We start from the raw sequence: 12305 nt of genomic DNA on the forward strand, positions 1-12305 counted from the left end.
CTGATTTCAAGCGTTCTTCTGTTCAACAGCAGTCGGATTCGAAGCGGTCTAGGCAGTGGTTGGTTGAAGAAGATCGTCTACCCGTCCGTGTTTCGCATCAATCTACTTCTACTTCTCCTCATCAGGTAGACGCAGATGTTGGCTTTGACAGGCAGTCCCATCCAGACTTTGTTCCTTCGGTTCAGGCTGCAGCAGTTGCTGCACTGCCAGAAGACGAGCTTGAGGAAAAGTCGGATGAGGATGATCCTATTGAGGAAGTCTCTGAGAATGAGGAGGAGAAGCATTATCAGCATGCTGTGGATCTTCGCAAGTTTATGCTGATTCTGACTGGAATTTTCCCGGATCAGTTTACCCCTGTGGCCCCTCGTTCTCCGCCTTCTGAATTCATCTTAGGTAAAGCTACCAAGGTTCCAGTTTGTACCAAGATGGTTCTTTCCCGATCCTCTAAACGGGCCTTGAAATTAATGGGTTCATGGTTGGACTCCAAGAAATCTTTTGGCAAGACGGCCTTTGCCTTTCCTCCCGCTAGGTTAGCCTCTAAATCTTGTGTGTGGTACGAGACTGGTGAAGTGTTGGGCTTGAGTTTTCCTTCGTCTTTCCAAGGGGATTTTTCAAGTTTGGTAGATGCTTCTCGTCGTCTTGCCTTAAGGAAAACGAAGATTTGGTGGTCCATTCCAGAGTTCGACCATTTGCTTAAAGGTCTGTTCAGGGCCTTCGAAGTTTTTAACTTCTTAGACTGGGCTCTGGGGGCTTTGAGTAAGAGGGTCTCCGATATGACGGAAACGGACACTAGTGGTCTGGTTCATTTAATGTCCTGCTTGGACAAAGGTGTGAGGGATGGCTCCAACAAGCTTGCTGCCTTGTTTACAGCTGGAATTCTCAAGAAAAGGGCCACGATGTGCTCTTTTCTCTCTGCAGGAGTGTCTCCCTACCAGAAAGCGGGCCTTCTTTTCGCACCTTTGGCTAATACCTTATTTCCGCAGGAATTGGTAGGCGAGGTGGCTACTGCCCTCACGCAGAAGGCCACACATGACTTGGTTACTAATACGACTAGGAAAGTTTTGCCACCGTCATTCTCCTCTCGTAAACCTAAGGAATCCTCTTCTGGGTTTTGACCTCAGTCCTTTCGTGGGAAGTCCTCTGGAAGAGGCTCTTTTAAACCAGAAGGAAGGAAGCCTAGAGGCAGAGGGGGCAAGTCCGGCCGAGGTAAAGTCTGACTGCCCTTTCCTTCAGACAGCAGTGGGTGCCAGGTTGACTCACTTCTGGGAGGCTTAGGAGAGGAATGGAGCGGACCCCTGGTCCGTCCAAGTGTTAAAGGAGGGCTACAAGATCCCCTTCCTGGCCAATCCTCCTTTAGTCACAGATCCAGTGGATCTTTCGCCCAAATACAGAGAGGGACCCAAGAAGCAAGCCATGCTTCTTCAGACGTCTCTTTTATTAGAGAAGCAAGCAATAGAGGAAGTGCAGGATGTTACGTCTCCGGGGTTTTACAACCGCCTTTTTCTAGTACCCAAGAGTTCCGGGGGGTGGAGACCGGTTCTGGACGTAAGTGTGCTAAATAGTTACGTCCAAAATTCGACGTTCACTATGGAGACTCAGAAAACAGTTCTGGCGGCTGTGAGGAAGGACGATTGGATGGTCTCTTTAGATCTTCAGGATGCCTATTTCCACCTTCCGATTCATCCCAGCTGCAGACGTTATCTGAGGTTCATGGACGGAAACAAGGTCTTCCAGTTCAGGGCTCTTTGTTTCGGACTCTGCACGGCTCCTCTATTGTTTACCAAGATCATGCTGAATGTGGCAAGCATGCTGCATTCGAGGGGAATCAGGGCCTCTCTGTATCTGGACGATTGGCTGATAAGAGCCTCCTCAGCCGATTGTTGTTTGAAGGACCTCAAGATGACTTTGGATCTCTCCAGAGAACTGGGCCTCCTGGTGAGCTCGGAAAAATCGCAACTGACTCCATCCCAGGAGATTCTTTATTTGGGGATGGAGATTCACAGTCGGAGTTTTCGGGCTTTTCCGTCGTCGGTGAGAATCCAGGGAGCCCTCCTAAAAGTCCAAACGTTCCTGAAGAGAGATCTTTGCTCCGTCAGAGATTGGATGAGCCTTCTGGGGACTCTCTCGTCGTTAGAGAAGTTCGTGACCCTGGGGAGGTTGCACTTGCGTCCTCTTCAGTTTCATCTCAATCGCCATTGGAAGAAAGGGGACAGCCTCGACAGGGATTGCATTCCCATCTCGGTTTCCATCAAGTCTCATCTTCAATGGTGGGACAACAAGCCCAGACTGAAAGAAGGCTTGTCTTTACTTCAGAGGAGCCCAGACCTCGTGTTGTGTTCCGACGCCTCCAATTCGGGGTGGGGAGCCACTCTAGAGAAGCAGGAGCTTTCGGGGACTTGGACGGTGGAGCAAACTTCTCTCCACATCAATCAAAAGGAGCTTTTAGCTATTCATCTGGCTCTCATCGGCTTCGAAAAGCAGATCAGGGGCAAAGTGGTCCAAGTCAATGCGGACACCACGACAGCTCTGGCCTACATTGTGAAACAAGGTGGGACCCACTCTTGGCCTCTGTACGAGATTGCAAGACTGCTTCTCGTTTGGGCGGAGGAAAGGAAGGTGACTCTTTTGACGCGGTTCATCCAGGGGGTCAACAATGTGAGTGCAGACAGGCTCAGCAGGAAAGGTCAGGTTCTCTCCACAGAATGGATTCTGCACCCGGACATCTGCAAGAGTCTGTGGCGGTTATGGGGTCGACCTCTCGTGGATCTCTTTGCCACCGCAAAGACCAAACGGCTGGAGTGTTACTGCTCTCCGGTTCCAGATCCCGAAGCTTTGCACATAGACGCCTTTCTGATGAACTGGTCACACTTGGAGGTTTATGCTTTCCCTCCGTTCAAGATCCTTTACAAAGTGATTCAGAAGTTCATTTCCCACGAGGAGACCAGAATGACACTGATAGCTCCGTTCTGGCCGTCAAGGAGCTGGTTTCCAGAGGTACTGGAATGGATGGTGGATTTCCTGAGAAGCCTTCCCATGAGACCCGATCTTCTCAGACAACCTCACTTGGCCCGAAATCATCTAAACCTCCAAGCTCTACGTCTGACTGCCTTCAGACTATCGAAAAACTCGCTAGAGCTAGAGGATTTTCAAAGAAGGCAGCCAAGGCAATTGCGAGGGCAAGGAGGTCTTCAACCATCAAGGTGTATCAGTCCAAGTGGGAGTTGTTCAGGGAGTGGTGTAGGACTAACGCGATTTCCTCTTCCAGTACCTCGCTTTCCCAAATAGCAGATTTTTTCTTGGACCTTAAAGTTAAGCATAACTTCTCGTCATCTACTATTAAAGGTTACAGGAGTATGTTGGCGACGGTTTTTCGACACAGGAACCTAGACCTTTCTAATAATAAAGATCTACAAGATTTACTTAGGTCTTTTGATACGACCAAGAAGATTCAAACAGCTCCCCTTGCCTGGAATTTGGATGTTGTCCTTAAATTTCTCATGAGTGAAAGATTTGAGCCTTTACACTCGGCTTCATTTAAGGACTTAACCTTGAAAACCCTTTTTCTGGTTACCCTTGCCACTGCGGAAAGAGTTAGTGAGGTACACGCTTTAAGCAGGAACATTGGTTTTCGGAATGGGAAAGCCATTTGTTCTTTGCAACTGGGGTTTCTGGGCAAGAATGAAAACCCTTCTCGGCCATGGCCCAAATCCTTCGAGATTTCTATTCTTTCTGATTTGGCTGGCGGTGAATTGGAAAGGGTACTCTGTCCAGTTAGATCGCTACGGCTTTATGTGGACAGGACTAAGAATCTGAGGGGTAACTCAGACGCTCTTTGGTGTGCAGTCCGGAAACCCTCGATGCCCATGTCTAAGAATGCCTTGTCTTTTTTCGTTAGATTGTTGATTCGAGAAGCTCATGCTCAGTGTGATGAGTCGGATCAGAGGCTTAAGTCAAGACACATGAAGTCAGAGTGGTAGCGACTTCAGTGGCCTTTAAACAGAACCGTTCTCTGCAAAGTCTGATGGATACAACATTTTGGAGAAGTAAGTCTGTTTTTGCATCCCATTATTTGAGAAATGTTCAGACTCGCTATGAGGACTTTTTTACGTTGGGTCCTTTTATAGCGGCAAATGCGATAGTAGGTGAATGATCTACCACTACGTTCCCTTTTTCCTAATATCCCTTTTCTATCTCTTGGAACTCATTTGTTATGGTTGTTTGTGGAGATTGGTCGTCAGTCTTCCGCAATCTTTGATTTGGTTAGGTGGTCAATTTGTTCCTTGAGTGCACCCAGAACAAGGGTATTGGTTGAGGTTCTGTCATGTTATAGGTGGTTGTACCGTTTGACAGCTCCTAGAGATTTTCAGCCCGAGTGGATTACTGGATCTCTTAAGGATAGCGGACGAAATGAGGCAGAGTATCATTGCTGTCAGCTTCCTTATCAGGTGAGAACCGCTTAAGTTTATTGTATGTAACCCATAAGTGAATTTTCTATATGTAGCTGTCTCTGACCCGCCACCAAGGGGTGTCAATCAGCTCTTTTATATAACCAGCGGGTAAGTTTTATATTTAAAAATGATATTTTCATAATAAAATAAATTTTTGAATATACTTACCCGCTGGTTATATAAATTTAACACCCACCCTCCTCCCCTCTAGAGACTACCTATGGTATGGCTATGAGGCATGGAAGAACTGGAGATGGTGTGTGGTTCCACCTGTTCTACCGCTAGGGTGCGGTTGGTACACCTGGCGTATCTTCGATAGCGCGAGATTTGAATTTTCTGCCCTGGCATCAGGGGACTTCAGCTCTTTTATATAACCAGCGGGTAAGTATATTAAAAAATTTATTTTATTATGAAAATATCATTTTTAGATTTATTTCAGAGGCAGGTCTTCTGAAAACTATTCAACTTTTATGACATTCAACTTTTATGATTTTAATTGAATACTCTTTTATTTTTTATTTATTTTATTTTTATTTTTGTATACATAAATTAAATGTTACCGGCGTCAATGGCCTTAGATGTCAGGATGCCTGAAAACTTTAAATCAATCAATCAATCAATCACTTCAAAAGAACAGCAACAGCTAGTCTCCGAGTGCCTTCGCTCTTCATCAGCACTGTGAGAAATAAGAGGAGGATCACAAAGAACACCATTTTTACTTGGATACGCTGGGTTATTGACCATGCACTAAATCCAGATCCTCCTCCATCACATCGACCAAGAGCGCACGATGTTAGGGCCATAGCTACATCCCTAGCCTTCAAAAAGAAAACTACTCTGGTGCAGGTTCTGCAAGTGGGCGTGTGGAAGCGTTAAACAACTTTCACTGCCTATTACCTACAAGACGTGACCCACAGGAAACTCAATACATTCTGTATCGGTCTTGTAGTGGCTGCACAACTTCTGGTTTATTACCTCAAGAACCTTAATGGATAAGTAGCAGAAGATTGAGGGCACTGTTTTTGTCCCAGTGAATGAAAAGGAATGACTGGCTCTTTTCTTTTCTTCATCCTCCCCTCTCTTGGGGAAATCAGCATCCTGGGTCCTCTGCACAAGCTGGCCTCAACTACTGCAGGAATACCATTGCTCCCTTTTGTAACCTAGTATTGTGTCAATACTGTTATGTCCCCATATCCCGGCGAGGTGGTATTGGGAATGTCTTTGTCACCTCGGTCAATTCCTATGGACTCGGAATAACTTATACCTTGACAGTCACATTGCTAGTATCTCAACACACAGCTTGTGTAGGCCGCAGACCATGCTTAGCAAGTTTTAGTGAGGTGTTAGGGTTTCCTTATTTTTGTATCCTTCATAAAAACGGAAGCCCCAGGTAAAGCCAAAAAGCCAGATTGGCAGGGACATCTACCCTCCTAATGGGTGAGTCAACTCCTATAGATAACGTAGGTTTGTAGTCCAGTAACGGAACAAATGAAAAGTTTGGAAATAATTTGTATTTTTCCTAATGATATAAACCTGTAGCTATTTATACAGACATATCCGCGAACCCTGTCCCCCTTCGAAGTCCTACCTCCAAGCAAAGTGAAGCACAGTCACAGGTTTGTCAGTGAGAAGGGTAGCTAGCTACCCCCTGCTAACTAGCGTGATGGGTAGTTAACCCTCGCAAAATTCTAATAGCTTGTCCTTTCAGCTTTGCCGAAAGTAATACCCCTACAAATAGCTGCAGGTTTGTATCGTTAGAAAAAATACAAATTACTTCCAAATTTGTCATGTTGTAAACCAATGACTTACTATACTATATACAAATTTTTTGCAAGCTTGGGGAAAGTTGAGGGAGGTAGCAGGAGTGGTATGTGATAAGAAAATGCCAATCAAGGTAAGATCAAGATCTGTAGTACCGTAATAAGATCAATTTTAATTAATGGATCAGAAACTTAGGCTTTAAAATGAAAAGAGGAAGCAAAACTTGATAGAACAGAGATGAGAATGCTGAGGTGACTTATGGGAATAACACTGCTTGAAAGATTGGAAAATGATGAAATAAGAAGAATGGCAAATGCAGTAAAGATTACAGGGTTGTTAAGAGTGTCACAACTTAGATGGTGAGGGCACCTGTTGAGGATGGATGGGGGGGGGGGGGGAGGGAGGAGGACTTGGGAGGAACCTGTAAAGAGGAGAAGATGAAGAGGGAGTTAGAGAACTAGATGGGGACATAAGGTGAAGGATGATATGCAGAGAAGAGGTTTGGTGGAAAAGGATGCCTTTGATGGAAGGCATTGGAGAGGGCGCATAAGGCAACCGACCCCTTTAATCTAGGGATAACGGTGGGGAAGATGATACCAATTTTTTACATCATTGCAGAAGAGATGCTCACATGTGTTTCTCAAAAAACAAGAACATCACCTGAAATTGTAGATGAAGTGTTTGTAGATAGAGGATCCTTGTTTATGTATAATACAGGTAAAAACCAGATGGAGGGAAATTATTTTCTTAGTCCTATTAATAATTTTACAATATGTGTAGTTTTGTATTTAACTTCATTTTAATAAATTGCTCTGTAAAATATATAATCTGGTCGTAGTGTCAATGGAAATTGAGTACTGTAATACAATACAGGCTTATTTTCTAGAGCAGACCATCGATGCAAGTAGAGTACTGTAGCATGATTTGCATAAGACGAGCTTATTTTCTAGGCAAAACCTTATCTTTTTATATACTAAAAGCAGTAGTGGATCAACAACACTACACAGAGGACCACAAAGATATTTAATTTCTGGAATCTTAAAAAATCTATGACATGTGCAATACAAATAATGATTAATGAAAGTAACACCAAAGTAAAATCTGATCTTATTAATTTCACTACCAAAATTTAAGGATATTTGCACATCACTGGAAATTGAAAGTACATCTGCATCCAGGCCTTGTGGAAACCAAATTATAAGCAAGGGAATGAATTATTAATTTTAGCATGGCCCTTCAGGAATTTTATGAAGAGACATTCTAGAATTAAAGATAAAACTAATCAGAAATTTTAAAGTAATGAGCTTGATCATCCATGTTTAGTTAATGAATAAACATTATTCATTCTTCAACACATGTAAAAAGAACCCCTTCTATCTAACTTACTATTATAAATGGCAACTAAGTACTATAATATCAAGTCTTTCTCACCCAAAAAAGGAATACTGTACAATAATACTATTTATATCAAAATCTCAATATAATCAAGATAAAGTGAAAAAAATTTAATTTTTTGAACAAGAAAGCTTAATCTGTCTGTTTAACTTCAGAAAAATGGACTTCAAGAATGTAGTGTAACATTACACTATTTACTGTCAAACGTATTTGTCAAAAGGGTTGCCGTTCCTTTGGGCAGTGGGTAACAGCGATGTGGTTTAAGCTCAGGAGTTTTGTTAAGTCTATACCAAATAGTCGTTTTGAGAGTAGCACAACATTGGAATGCGGAGGTTTAGAAGATAACAGAAGTTTTTTCCCTTTAAAAATGCATTCGAAAAAAGTAAAGTAGATGCAGCGATTGGAAAAGTTTTTATGACATACATGTATTAAGATTATTTTTAACTTTTGTTATAAACAAATACGCTGTATACTGTACTGTACTTGGATTTGTTTTCTCACCTCTAATGATTTTATCCTTTCTTAGTATCTAATGTGAGAATATTCATAGGCAGGAACCAGGAAGTCCCAGAAATGAGCCCTATGATAGTTCAGTTAATACCCAGGATGAGGATTATGTCTCCGAGATATTACCGGATGGTCCTCCGGCCATAATAGCAAAACTGCCAAGCCCAGAAGCTTGGCCAGAAGATACAACAAGAACAGATGCACGGATTCCTGAACCACTTCCAAACACAGATGCCAGTCTTGATATTAATGTAAGTTATTTTATTTTGTTTTCTCTTAAGCTTAAACGATTTTCTTGCACCAGTTGTTCACTTGAATTACTAAGCCTTGAGAAACAATGTTACAGTGTTTTTCCATTGTTCTGAGTGAGAAAATCTTATTTTGAAATAACTTATTGTGCCTTTGCTTATTTTGTAGATTTTTATTTCACGATAACTCCATTCGTTATGTACAGTATGTTCCTATACTGTAGGTCCTGCAATTTACCCAGGGCACCCATTTTATGTTTGTCACACTGAAGATAAAGGAACTCTTATTGTGTATGCACCATCAGATTAGTCATAATTAATCTCCATACTTTAAATGTTCCTTGGGTACTGTTAGCAGCACTGCCATAGCTCTCACGTTTTTTTGTTTGTCAATTTCTCATTTGAAGTAATGTATTTCAGGCCATTTTTTCTGCTAAATTGCAGATATTTCAGTGATCAGTACATGATAATTGTTTTAGTTTTATCAGTCTGAAATTGTGTTGATTTGCAAGAGGAAAAGGGGGGATTTCCTCAGACTTTTGGTTGAAGATATTTTTTTACATGCTTTAAATCCATGAGATACTGATAGATTCAAGTTGAATGTTTTCAGATTAGTTTGAGCAGTTTTAGGTTAGGTTACATTTTTGGTTTTAACTCTATCTCATTTGTCCATTTCCATCCGAATGTGGGACTTTGCCAGGTGAACCTTAAGTAGGTTTCATTGAAATACATGTAAATGAAATTTTGATGATTAAATTTTCTGTTTATTTACTTAATGGGAGTTTACTTATCCCTCCCCCTCATCCCACTGGTTAGTGATGTCAGGAAGTGTTTGAGTTCTAGGTTGACTTTGTATATGAAGCAGACGCATGCCAGGATTGTTTCCCGTGCCAGAGATGATACTGTATGTGTTACCATAATATCCTAGGGGGGAAGCAATTTGGGTAAGGGAGAATGGAAAAATTAATCTCTTAATGTTATATGTCAAAAGGAGAGAGCTTCACTGAGGAAGCCAGGGAAATTCCAGGTTACTTCACTTAGTATCTGTCAAAAACTTTTCTTTGGAGAGAGTGTTGGCAGCAACTCGGTAGCGTCCAAATTGGTTTATGCCAAGCACTATTTAAAAGAAGCTTTGTTTTCTTATGAAACGTAAGTGGGCAGGAGTAGCTTTGAGTGATGTTCTAGTATCAGTAGTATTGAAAGTATATTATGGGGCAATTCGTATAGATTATACTTCTTGAATTTATGTTAAGTTATGGTTTAATATTATTTTTCTCAGTGAGAGTTTCCAAGTGTTGATTACTGTCGTAGCTTCTGTGGCACCTCAGTTTATGAGTAACTTTGAATACAAGTAAATCAGATTATGAGCATATGAATTCAAATTGGATTAAGAGCATTGCATCGGTCAGCGAGCAAAAATTTTTTCTGTATGCATTCTCTGTGGATTGATGAGACTAGCACGCAATGCACAAAAAGCAGTCGTGTGGTGCTCATTGGTCACCCACGCAGTATTCTCATCGGTGACCGTGTTTATATGATCTGTTCGTAATTTTGTTTTGTACTATCTCGCATCCCCTGCTCTTGCTCAAACCTTAAGTCTTCCACTCTCCAAGCAACATTCGTAGAATCATCTTACAGGGTAGAAGAGACTCTAGGTGTGGTAAATAGGTCTTAGGAGAGTGATAATCCAGAATCAAACCATTATTCTGTAGTCTTGGGTAGTGCCACAGCATCTGTACCTTGGTACATCACTGTCTTGGAAGAGTGCTCTTGTTTGAGAGTACACTCAGACACACGATACTATGTTACCATATTTTCTTTCCTCACTGGGATATTTACCCTGTTGGAGCCCTTAGGTTTATAGTATCCTATTTTATCAACTGGGGTTGTAGCCTAGCTAGTAATAATAGCAGTTGTACTGTAATAATGAGGAGTTGCAACAAAAGGTTGTGAAGGAGATTTCATCTGAAAAGGGGGGGCTGAGTGATAAACTCTCGCTTTATGTGAAAGTAGGGAGTTGTTAGAAATGTGGGAAATGCAAACAAATTTTGTAGAAACACATTACTCAGATAAGGCTTTGGCAGGGCCATTAACAAATTTATTTGCTGACAATGCAATGTGCTGTTTATATGCTATTTTAAAGAGAAGGCCAAAGCAGACTTCTGTCGATATGTTCCTTATGAAAATTGATTGTAAGAGTGTAAATAAAAAGACCGTGTCCAAAAAGCAGTAATTCATTTAGTGATGATAAGTGCCGATCAAGGGAGGGCTCTTCTGATATTTTACCAGAAGTTCTCTTGCAGGGAGGTTCTCCCTGCAAGCAGTAACCCCCTCCTCCTCTTGTTTCCCTCATGCCAGCTACAACTCTCCTCAAAGGTAGACTGCGAGTTAATTTGTCAATATTCCTATTTTCTGTTGTGAATTATTAATTGTTCCAACACAGAGACTTACCTCGAACTACTTTCTTAGGAGGTACCTGGAATCTCCTCTCAACCGACCAGAGTTTTGTGTAGTCTACCCTACTTCCGTTTTCTGTGGGGACTAACTCAGGCGTAAGGAGAACGTGCCCTGAGGGTAGTCCTGAGCTAGGTCGGAGTTAGCTTGGGTCTCGCTCGTCAGTAAGTTCTCTGGTCGCGTCGTGATACCATCCCGTCGCTCTCCATTCTCTTGCGATCCTTTGTGTCCCCGACTCGTGTGTCCCACGTGGTTCCCGCGTGGTATCTCTGTGCTTTCCCTTGTGTTCTCGCGTGTTCGCGTGATTCCCTTGTGCTTCCCCAAGTGTATTCCTTATCCTTTCCCTGCGTTCCTGTGTCTTGTGGTTTTGTGTTGTGATGGAGCAGACCCACCGTTGTCCTGGGCCTAGAGCCGGGAAGTCGTGTGGAGCGTTCCTATCCAAGCCGGAGGTTGACCCGCATTCCCTTTGCTCTTCCTGTAGGGGTAAAGTGTGCTCGCCGGCGGATACGTGCCCGGAGTGTGTGAATTGGAGTGAGATCCAGTGGGTTCGTTTTAGCACGAAGAAAAAGAAGTCCTCTAAACGGTCCCCCAGGAAGGCGAGCATCTCTTCGCCTTTGCAGTCGTCCGGTGGGAGGTCTGACGAAGTTTCTGTTCCTTCTTCCCCTACCCAGGGTAGGGGACGAGGTAAGTCTGTTGCGGGGAAGGTGCCGATGGCTCTTCCTCAAGAGTCTAATATTCATGATGTGGGGGTTGCTGAATCTTCACAGGCTAGTGGGGGGCCTGAAATCGCTTTGTCTGGGGGTCTTGGGGACTCTGCCCTTGTGATTGGGGGGCACGTCTCCTCCGATGACCCCATGTGGAGTAATACTGTCACTGTCTCTTCGCCCGCGTCTTGGGCCTGCGTTTCAGGTACCTCAGCAGCTGATGGCGTCCAGGATAGGTTGGACTCGACGGTAGCGGAGCCCTTTGGATGGAAGCTCCCGAAAACTCCAGGTAGGTCCCCGTTGAGGATGGAGGATGGCCTAGATTCCTGGTTCCCCCGCGTGGTGCGGCCGACCTCCCTTCTAGCTCCTCTGTCGGCGGTTCCTGACTCGTTTTTGCAACCTTCGACCTCCGGAACTCAACAGTTCACGAAGACCTCCGTTGCCCACGAGCCCGCCTGTCGGTCGGGTTATGCAGTATCGTCAGGGTCTTCGGAGGCCGGCTCATCGTTCTCTTCAGAGGGTGAAGCGAGGAGGAGGCGCCGTCGGAGGAGGGAGAGATCCAGGAGCAGGCGCTCCCGTTCGAGGTCACGTTCGAGGTATAGCAGAAGACATTCCAGGTCGTCGAGGAGGAAGTACAGGAGGAGTAGGTCCCCCAAAGGTGAATGGGTCTTCGTTCCCCGCAGGAGGGTCGAGGACTTCAACGATTTCCCACGTTCTCCGAGTCGCCGGCCCAGAGACGGTTCTCCACGGAGGCCCTCTGCCAGGCATAAGTATGACCCTCGCAAGGA

At 43.7% G+C, this 12305-nt stretch overlaps 1 protein-coding gene across 2 annotated transcripts in view; it reads left to right on the plus strand.

Moving 5' to 3' along the window:
* The window catches only part of LOC137625019 (zinc finger protein 382-like), a 418403-nt gene that overhangs the window by 59056 nt on the left and 347042 nt on the right, over positions 1 to 12305 (plus strand). Inside the window, exon 3 of one of the 2 annotated variants that reach the window (XR_011040801.1) lies at positions 8155 to 8362. The exons of the other annotated variant lie outside the window; for it this stretch is intronic. The gene's annotated coding sequence lies outside the window, so the exon portion shown is untranslated. The remainder of the gene's footprint in view (positions 1 to 8154; positions 8363 to 12305) is intronic. 2 annotated transcript variants of the gene reach the window in all.

This window comes from Palaemon carinicauda, chromosome 31 (assembly GCF_036898095.1).
Source record: "Palaemon carinicauda isolate YSFRI2023 chromosome 31, ASM3689809v2, whole genome shotgun sequence".
Classification (NCBI taxonomy): Eukaryota; Metazoa; Arthropoda; class Malacostraca; order Decapoda; family Palaemonidae; genus Palaemon; species Palaemon carinicauda.